The following is an 11,376-nucleotide window of genomic DNA, read 5'->3' as shown; positions in this document are numbered from 1 at the left end:
GAACTATTAGAATGTGGTTTCATTCGACCAAGCACATCACCATGGAGAGCTCCTGTTTTGTTTGTCAAGAAGAAAGATGGTATATTTAGGTTGTGTATTGACTACAGAGAGTTGAATAAACTTACCATCAAAAATCGTTATCCACTGCCGAGAATTGACGACTTATTTGATCAACTACAAGGCTCGTTGGTTTATTCGAAAATTGATTTACGTTCTGGATATCATCAAATGCGAGTAAAGGAAGATGATATTCCAAAAACTGGTTTTAGGACACGTTATGGTCATTACGAGTTTATGGTTATGCCGTTTGGATTGACTAACGCACCAGCTGTGTTCATGGACCTTATGAACCGAGTGTGTGGGCCATATCTTGACAAGTTTGTCATTGTTTTCATCGATGACATACTTATTTACTCAAAGAATGATCAAGAGCACGAAGAACATTTGAGAAAAGTGCTAGAAGTATTGAGGAAAGAAAAACTGTACGCTAAGTTTTCAAAGTGTGCATTTTGGTTGGAAGAAGTTCAATTCCTCGGTCACATAGTGAACAAAGAAGGTATCCAGGTGGACCCGGCAAAGATCGAAACCGTTGAAAAGTGGGAAACCCCAAAAACTCCGAAGCATATACGTCAATTTTTAGGATTGGCTGGTTACTATAGAAGATTCATCCAAGATTTCTCCAAAATAGCAAAACCCTTGACTGCATTAACACATAAAGGGAAGAAATTTAAATAGAAGGATGAACAAGAGAAGGCGTTTCAGTTATTAAAGAAAAAGTTAACTACATCACCTATATTGTCATTACCTGAAGGGAATGATGATTTTGTGATATATTGTGACGCCTCAAAGCAAGGTCTCGGTTGTGTATTAATGCAACGAACGAAGGTAATTGCTTATGCGTCTAGACAATTGAAGATTCACGAGCAAAATTATACGATGCATGATTTGGAATTAGGCGCAGTTGTTTTTGCATTAAAGACTTGGAGGCACTACTTATATGGGGTCAAAAGTATTATATATACCGACCACAAAAGTCTTCAACACATATTTAATCAGAAACAACTGAACATGAGGCAGCGTAGGTGGATTGAATTCTTGAATGATTATGACTTTGAGATTCGTTACCACCCGGGGAAGGCAAATGTGGTAGCCGACGCCTTGAGCAGAAAAGACAGAGAACCCATTCGAGTAAAATCTATGAATATAATGATTCACAATAACCTTACTACTCAAATAAAGGAGGCGCAACAAGGAGTTTTAAAAGAGAGAAATTTAAAGGATGAAATACCCAAAGGATCGGAGAAGCATCTTAATATTCAGGAAGACGGAACCCGGTATAGGGCTGAAAGGATTTGGGTACCAAAATTTGGAGATATGAGAGAAATGGTACTTAGAGAAGCTCATAAAACCAGATACTCAATACATCCTGGAACGGGGAAGATGTACAAGGATCTCAAGAAACATTTTTGGTGGCTGGGTATGAAATCCGATGTTGCTAAATACGTAGGAGAATGTTTGACGTGTTCTAAGGTCAAAGCTGAGCATTCGAAACCATCAGGTCTACTTCAATAACCCGAAATCCCGGAATGGAAATGGGAAAACATTACCATGGATTTCATCACTAAATTGCCAAGGACTGCAAGTGGTTTTGATACAATTTAGGTAATAGTTGATCGTCTCACCAAATCAGCACACTTCCTGCCAATAAGAAAAGATGACAAGATGGAGAAGTTAGCACGACTGTATTTGAAGGAGGTTGTCTCCATACATGGAATACCCATCTCTATTATCTCTGATAGGGATGGTAGATTTGTTTCAAGGTTCTGGCAGACATTGCAACAAGCATTGGGGACTCGTCTAGACATGAGTACTACCTATCATCCACAAACTGATGGGCAGAGCGAAAGGATGATACAAACTCTTGAAGACATGCTACGAGCATGTGTTATTGATTTCGGAAACAGTTGGGATCGACACCTACCGTTAGCAGAATTTTCCTACAACAACAGTTATCATTCTAGTATTGAGATGGCGCCGTTTGAGGCACTTTGAGGTAGAAAGTGCAGGTCTTTGATTTGTTGGAATGAAGTGGGGGATAGACAGATTACGGGTCCGGAGATAATACAAGAAACTACCGAGAAAATCATCCAAATTCAACAACGATTGAAAACCGCTCAGAGTCGACAAAAGAGCTACGCGGACAGTAAAAGAAAAGATATAGAGTTTGAAATTGGGGAAATGGTCATGCTTAAGGTTTCACCTTGGAAAGGCGTTGTTCGATTTGGTAAACGGGGGAAACTAAATCCAAGGTACATTGGACCATTCAAGATTATAGATCGTGTCGGACCAGTAGCTTACCAACTGGAGCTACCTCAACAACTCGCGGCGGTACATAACACTTTCCACGTCTCGAATTTGAAGAAATGTTTTGCTAAAGAAGATCTCACTATTCCGTTGGACGAAATTCAAATCAATGAAAAACTTCAGTTCATTGAAGAACCCGTCGAAATAATGGATCGTGAGGTTAAGAGACTTAAGCAAAACAAGATACCAATTGTTAAGGTTCGATGGAATGCTCGTAGAGGACCCGAGTTCACCTGGGAGCATGAAGATCAGATGAAGAAGAAATACCCGCATCTATTTCCAGAAGATTCATCAACACCTTCAACAGCTTAAAATTTCGGGACGAAATTTATTTAACGGGTAGGTACTGTAGTGACCTGAAATTTTCCATGTTTATATATATTAATTGAGATTGATATTTACATGACTAAATGTTTCCAACGTGTTAAGCAATCAAACCTGTTAAGACTTTATTAATTGAAATAGGTTTCATATAGATAATTGACCACCTAAGTTGACCGGTGATTCACGAACGTTAAAACTTGTAAAACTATACGATGACATATATATGGTTATATATATAGTTAACATGATTTTATTATAAGTATGTATCTCATTAGGTATTTTAACAATGTGTTATATACATAAAAAATGAGACTATTAAATTAAGAAACTCGAAAACGATATATATAACGATTATCGTTATAACAACGTCTTACTAGGTACATATGAATCATATTAAGATATTGATACACTTGGTTAATTATGTTAAATGATAAGTAAATATATCATAAGTGTATTAACAATGAACTACATATGTAAAAATAAGACTACTAACTTAATGATTTCGAAACGAGACATATATGTAACGATTATCGTTGTAACGACATTTAACTGTATATATATCATACTAAGATATATTATATATCATAATATCATGATAATGTCACAATTTAATATCTCATTTGATATAATAAAAAATGGGTTAACAACATTTAACAAGATCGTTAACCTAAATGTTTCAAAACAACATTTACATGTAACGACTAACGATGACTTAACGACTCAGTTAAAATGTATATACATGTAGTGTTTTAATATGTATTCAAACACTTTTAAAAGACTTAAATACACTTATCAAAATACTTCTACTTAACAAAAATGCTTACAATTACATCCTCGTTCAGTTTCATCAACAATTCTACTCGTATGCACCCGTATTCGTACTCGTACAATACACAGCTTTTAGATGTATGTACTATTGGTATATACACTCCAATGATCAGCTCTTAGAAGCCCATGTGAGTCACCTAACACATGTGGGAACCATCATTTGGAAACTAGCATGAAATATCTCATAAAATTACAAAAATATGAGTAATCATTCATGACTTATTTACATGAAAACAAAATTACATATCCTTTATATCTAATCCATATACCAACGACCAAAAACACCTACAAACACTTTCATTCTTCAATTTTATTCATCTAATTGATCTCTCTCAAGTTCCATCTTCAAGTTCTAAGTGTTCTTCATAAATTCTATAAGTATAGTTTCATAAAAATCAAGAATACTTCCAAGTTTGCAAGTCTACTTCTAAGCTTTCTAATCCATTCCAAGTAATCATCTAAGATCAAGGAACCTTTGTTATTTACAGTAGGTTATCTTTCTAATTCAAGGTAATATTCATATTCAAACTTTGATTCAATTTCTACAACTATAACAATCTTATTTCGAGTGAAAATCTTACTTGAACTGTTTTCGTGTCATGATTCTGCTTCAAGAACTTTCAAGCCATCCAAGGATCCTTTGAAGCTAGATCCATTTTTCTCATTTCCAGTAGTTTTATCCAGAAAACTTGAGGTAGTAATGATGTTCATAACATCATTCGATTCATACATATAAAGCTATCTTATTCGAAGGTTTAAACTTGTAATCACTAGAACATAGTTTAGTTAATTCTAAACTTGTTCGCAAACAAAAGTTAATCCTTCTAACTTGACTTTTAAAATCAACTAAACACATGTTCTATATCTATATGATATGCTAACTTAATGATTTAAAACCTGGAAACACGATGAACACCATAAAATCGGATATACGCCGTCGTAGTGAAACCGAGGGCTGTTTTGGTTTGGATAATTAAAAACTATGATAAACTTTGAATCAAAAGTTGTTCTTCTAGGAAAATAATTTTTCATATGAACATGAAACTATATCCAAAAATCAAGGTTAAACTCAAAGTGAAAGTATGTTTTCTAAAATGGTCATCTAGACATCATTCTTTCGACTGAAATGACTAGCTTTACAAAAATGACTTGTAACTTATATTTCCGACTATAAACCTATAATTTTTCTGTGTAGATTCATAAAATATAGTTCAATATGAAACCATAGCAATTTGATTCACTCAAAACGGATTTAAAATGAAGAAGTTATGGGTAAAACCAGAATGGATATTTTTGATCTTTTTAGCTACGGGAAATGTTTAACAAATCTATACAAATCATATCCTAGCTAACTTATATTGTATTATACATGTATTCTAATATATTATGTAATCTTGATATACCATAGACAAGTATGCAAATGTTTTGACATATCATATCGACCCATGTATATATATTATTTGGAACAACCATAGACACTCTATATGCAGTAATGTTGGAGTTAGTTATACAGGGTTGAGGTTGATTCCAAAAATATATATACTTTGAGTTATGATCTAGCCTGAGACGTGTATACACTGGGTCGTGGATTGATTCAAGATAATATATATCAATTTATTTCTGTACATCTAACTGTGGACAATTAATTGTCGGTTACTAACAAGGACAGCTGACTTAATACTCTCAAATCTTTAAAACATAATAAAAATGGCTGTAATTATATTTTGATCATACTTTGATATATATGTACATATTTGTATAGGTTTGTGAATCGATCCGTGGCCAAGTCTTATTTTCGAGGAAGGAAATATCTGTGAAAGTGAGTTATAGTCCCACTTTTAAAATCTAATATTTTGAGATGAGAATACATGCAGGTTTATAAATAATTTACAAAATAGACACAAGTACGTGAAACTACATTCTATGGTTGAATTATCGAAATCGAATATGCCCCTTTTTATTAAGTCTGGTAATCTAAGAATTAGGGAACAGACACCCTAATTGACGTGAATCCTAAAGATAGATCTATTGGGCCTAACAAACCCCATCCAAAGTACCGGATGCTTTAGTACTTCGAAATTTATATCATATCCGAAGGGTGTCCCGGAATGATGGGGATATTCTTATATATGCATCTTGTTAATGTCGGTTACCAGGTGTTCACCATATGAATGATTTTTATCTCTATGTATGGGATGTGTATTGAAATATGAAATCTTGTGGTCTATTGTTACGATTTGATATATATAGGTTAAACCTATAACTCACCAACATTTTTGTTGACGTTTAAAGCATTTTATTCTCAGGTGAATACTAAGAGCTTCCGCTGTTGCATACTAAAATAAGGACAAGATTTGGAGTCCATATTTGTATGATTTTGTGTAAAAACCGCATTCAAGAAACATATGTCGATGTGATATATTTCTATTGTAAACCATATTGTAATGGTCGTGTGTAAACAGTATTTTTTCGATTTTCATTATTTGATAATCTACGTAATGTTTTTTTTAAACCTTTATTGATAAAATAAAGGTTATGGTTGTTTTAAAAATGAATGCAGTCTTTGAAAAACGTCTCATATAGAGGTCAAAACCTCACAACGAAATCAATTAATATGGAACGTTTATAATCAATATGAACGGGACATTTCAGTTGGTATCCGAGCGTTGGTCTTAGAGAACCAGAAAATTTGCATTAGTGTATCTTATCAAGTTTGTTAGGATGCATTAGTGAGTCTGGACTTCGACCGTGTTTTCTTTAAAAATGATTGCTTAACATTTTTGTTGGAAACTATATATTATTAACATGTAAATATTATGTGATATATTAATCTCTTAACATGTTTGATATTGTGTGATAGATGTCTACCTCTAGCACAAATCCCATTGACTCACCTAATAATAACGAAGAGTCGAATATATATTGGCAAGATTCACAAGTTCCCGAAGAACCGGAAGAAGAGGAAACGGAACCGGAAGAAGAGGAACCGGAAGAAGAGGAACCGGAAGAAGAAGAGGTTCCAGAGGGGGGAATAGTAGGAACCACAGAAAACCGGTCAAATAAAAGAAAATCCTCAACCAATGGACCAAAGTTAATAATGGTCAATGGTGTTTCTGCTAAGGAAGCAAAATATTGGAAAAATTACCAATTTTCTGATGAATCGGATCCTGATGAGGATTCCGATAATGTTATAGAAATTACCCTGACGTAATTTAATGAGGCAAAAGAAAATAATAACGAAAAAGGCATCAAAATAGAGAAATCTTATTCCAACCCCGATGAACTTTATATGTACCATCAACACTCGTATTTTCAATATCATGACAATAACCCGGGAACCTCTAAACCACCAGGTTTTTCTAAACCAATGTGGAAAACGATGACTCGTATTAGAGGAACACCATATATCCCTAGAAAATTAGGAAAAAGAACCAAGTCCGAAGAAGAAGAAATCAGTGATTCAGATTAGAGGGGTGTGAGCATGTTGTGTAATAAATGTATTGTAGTGTGCTTATACTTTTATGTTCTATGTAAAAATTGCTTGTATTATTTGTTATTATGAATATAATCCTTGTCTATTTTACAGTATAAAAACAAAATGGATGTTAAGGGTAGACAACCGAATATTTTAGAAGACCTATCAGAGGATATGATTGAGGAAATCTTGTCTAGAGTCGGTCAGAATTCATCAGCACATTTAGTTATGGCGAAATTAACTTGTCAAATATTTGAAAGACTTTCCAGAAATGCCTTAGTTTATAAAAGGCTTTCCTTTGATAGGTGGGGTATATCACATTGGGGAGACTTTAAGTTACGCCATGTTTTCTTTAAAGCGTTAAATGCGGGGAACCCAAATGCAATTTTACGCTACGGGTTAAGAACCTATTTTGACTCAACATATCCCAACATAGGATTTCGTGAATTAGAAAGAGCTTCTAACATGCAACATAAAGAAGCATGTTATGCATACGGGTTAGTGATGTTCGCTTCTTACAAAAGTGAGAAAAAGAACATCGGATTGCAGCTTTTAAATAAAACTTTCCCACAAGTGACGGATTCAGTAGTTGGGGTGAGAAACAAGGTTTTTAGATTATTACGGGGCTGTTGGACTTTACGAAACCCTCGTCCTTTTGATGACATTACAACATGTTGCCTAGCCAATGGTCATAATGCTTATTTTCCACAAGACCAAGGATGGGAAGTCGTCTTAGTAAAATCAGAATGCATGACTTGTTTCTGGACTTATGAATTACGTGTCTTTATTTCCTTTGCCGAACAACTTGCGTATTAACTAGATTTATCTTCAAAACTGTCCTGTATCATAGTGTACTATATTTCATGTTATATGTAATATAGCGAAGTTGTAAGTTTGAAGAATATTTGTATGTGATATATTATTATAATCAGTTTTTCATATGGAATTGTAGTAGTTGAATTGTATATTAGCTACTAAGTATGAACTTAACGGGTAGGTAGTACCCGAATTTAAACTTATAAAATGCTAATATGAAGAAAAAGCTTTTATAAATGAGTTCATATTATGCTACGAGATACTATTGACTACTCTTAATATTCTGTATGGTTAAATTGTTTCATTTGACTATTTTGAAGGAAATGGCACCGACTACTTGACACACCTTGAATATGAGCGAAGAGGAATTTCGTGCCTTTCTTGCTTCAAACATAGCCACAGTACAGGCCGCGCTACATACCAACAATAACTCTGAATCTAGCAATACAGCTAACGGCGTAAGAAATCGTGTAGGATGCTCCTACAAGGAATTCACTGCCTGCAAACCTTCAGAATTTGATGGGACCGAAGGACCAATCGGATTGAAACGGTGGACCGAGAAAGTTGAATCGGTGTTTGCCATAAGTAAGTGTACTGAAGAGGACAAAGTTAATATGCTACGTATACCTTCACAGGTACTGCGTTAACGTGGTGGAACACCTATCTTGAATAGGTGGGACAAGATGCTGCTTACGCGCTACCGTGGTCAGCATTCAAGCACTTGATGAACGAGAAGTACCGTCCCAGAACCGAGGTCAATAAGCTCAAGTCAGAACTTAGAGGGTTACGAACACAGGGATTCAATATTACTTCGTACGAAAGACGATTCACAGAATTGTGCCTATTGTGTCCGAGAGCGTTCGAAGATGAGGAAGAGAAGATCGACGTGTTTGTGAAAGGGTTACCGGAGAGAATCCAAGAAGATATAAGTTCACACGAGCCTGCCTCTATACAAAAGGCATGTAGAATGGCTCACAAACTAGTGAACCAGATTGAGGGAAGAATTAAAGAACAGGCGGCCGAAGAGGCCAACGTGAAGCTAGTCAAAAGAAAGTGGGAGGAAAACGATGATAAGAGTCACCAAAACAACAACAACTATCCCAACAATCGCAACATCAATCGCAACTACAACAAACGGAAAAACAACAACAACAACAACAACAACAACAACTACAACAATCATCCCAACAACAATAACAATCGCAGCAACAACAACAATCAGAAGCAGCTATGCCAAAGGTGTGAAAAGTATCACTCGGGGTTCTGCACCAAATTTTGCAACAAGTGTAAAAGAAATGGTCATAGCGAGTTGAAGTGTGAGGTCTACGGATCAGGTGTTAACAGAACGGAAGGAACAAATGGTGTCGGAACGAGTAATTTCAGAGCAAGTAGTGTCAGAGCAAGTTATGCCAACGTAGTTTGTTATAAATGTGAAAAACCGGGCCACATTATTAGAAATTACCCGAACCAGGAGAACACGAATGGACAAGGCCGCGGAAGAGTTTTCAATATTAATACGGTAGAGGCACAGGAAGACTCGGAGCTTGTTACGGGTACGTTTCTTATTGACAATAAATCTGCTTACGTTTTATTTGATTCGGGTGCGGATAGAAGCTATATGAGTAGAGATTTTTGTGCTAAATTAAGTTGTCCATTAACGCCGTTGGATAGTAAATTTTTACTCGAATTAGCAAACGGTAAATTAATTTTAGCAGATTATATATGCTGGAATCGAGAAATTAAACCGGGTAGCGAAATATTTAAGATTGATTTGATACCAGTAGAGTTAGGGAGTTTTGATGTAATAGTTGGTATGGACTGGCTGAAGGAGTTGAAAGCAGAGATCGTATGTTACAAAAATGAAATTCGCATTGTACGAGAAGAAGGAGAACCCTTAATGGTGTACGGAGAAAAGGGCAACACGAAGCTACATCTTATTAGTAATTTGAAGGCACAAAAACTAATAAGAAAAGGTTGCTATGCTGTTCTAGCACACGTTGAGAAAGTACAAACTGAAGAAAAGAGCATCAATGATGTTCCCGTCGCAAAAGAATTTTCCGATGTATTTTCGAAAGAATTACCGGGACTACCTCCACATCGATCTGTTGAATTTCAAATAGATCTTGTACCAGGAGCTGCACCAATAGCTCGTGCTCCTTACAGACTCGCACCCAGCGAGATGAAAGAACTGCAAAGCCAACTGCAAGAACTATTAGAACTTGGTTTCATTCGACCAAGCACATCACCATGGGGAGCTCCTGTTTTGTTTGTCAAGAAGAAAGATGGTACATTTAGGTTGTGTATTGACTACAGAGAGTTGAATAAACTTACCATCAAAAACCGTTATCCACTGCCGAGAATTGACGACTTATTTGATCAACTACAAGACTCGTCAGTTTATTCAAAAATCAATTTAGGTTCTGGATATCATCAAATGCGAGTAAAGGAAGATGATATTCCAAAAACTGCTTTTAGGACACGTTATGGTCATTACGAGTTTATGGTTATGCCGTTTGGATTGACTAACGCACCAGCTGTGTTCATAGACCTTATGAACCGAGTGTGTGGGCCATATCTTGACAAGTTTGTCATTGTTTTCATCGATGACATACTTATTTACTCAAAGAATGATCAAGAGCACGAAGAACATTTGAGAAAAGTGCTAGAAATATTGAGGAAAGAAAAACTGTACGCTAAGTTTTCAAAGTGTGCATTTTGGTTGGAAGAAGTTCAATTCCTCGGTCACATAGTGAACAAAGAAGGTATCCAGGTGGACCCGGCAAAGATCGAAACCGTTGAAAAGTGGTAAACCCCAAAAACTACGAAGCATATATGTCAATTTTTAGGATTGGCTGATTACTATAGAAGATGCATCCAAGATTTCTCCAAAATAGCAAAACCCTTGACTGCATTAATGCATAAAGGGAAGAAATTTGAATGGAAGGATGAACAAGAGAAGGCGTTTCAGTTATTAAAGAAAAAGTTAACTACAGCACCTATATTGTCATTACCTGAAGGGAATGATGATTTTGTGATATATTGTGACGCCTCAAAGCAAGGTCTCGGTTGTGTATTAATGCAACGAACGAAGGTAATTGCTTATGCGTCTAGACAATTGAAGATTCACGAGCAAAATTATACGACGCATGATTTGTAATTAGGCGCGGTTGTTTTTGCATTAAAGACTTGGAGGCACTACTATATGGGGTCAAAAGTATTATATATACCGACCACAAAAGTCTTCAACACATATTTAATCAGAAACAACTAAACATGAGGCAGCGTAGGTGGATTGAATTGTTGAATGATTACGACTTTGAGATTCGTTACCACCCGAGGAAGGCAAATGTGGTAGCCGACGCCTTGAGCAGAAAAGACAGAGAACCCATTCGAGTAAAATCTATGAATATAATGATTCACAATAACCTTACTATTCAAATAAAGGAGACGCAACAAGGAGTTTTAAAAGAGAGAAATTTAAAGGATGAAATACCCAAAGGATCGGAGAAGCATCTTAATATTCGGGAAGATGGAACCCGGTATAGGGCTGAAAGGATTTGGGTACCAAA

The sequence above is a fragment of the Rutidosis leptorrhynchoides genome, chromosome 1, assembly GCF_046630445.1.
Source record: "Rutidosis leptorrhynchoides isolate AG116_Rl617_1_P2 chromosome 1, CSIRO_AGI_Rlap_v1, whole genome shotgun sequence".
NCBI classification, from domain to species: Eukaryota; Viridiplantae; Streptophyta; class Magnoliopsida; order Asterales; family Asteraceae; genus Rutidosis; species Rutidosis leptorrhynchoides.
The sequence above is the reverse complement of the archived record's forward strand: the minus strand, read 5'-3'. Positions refer to the sequence as shown.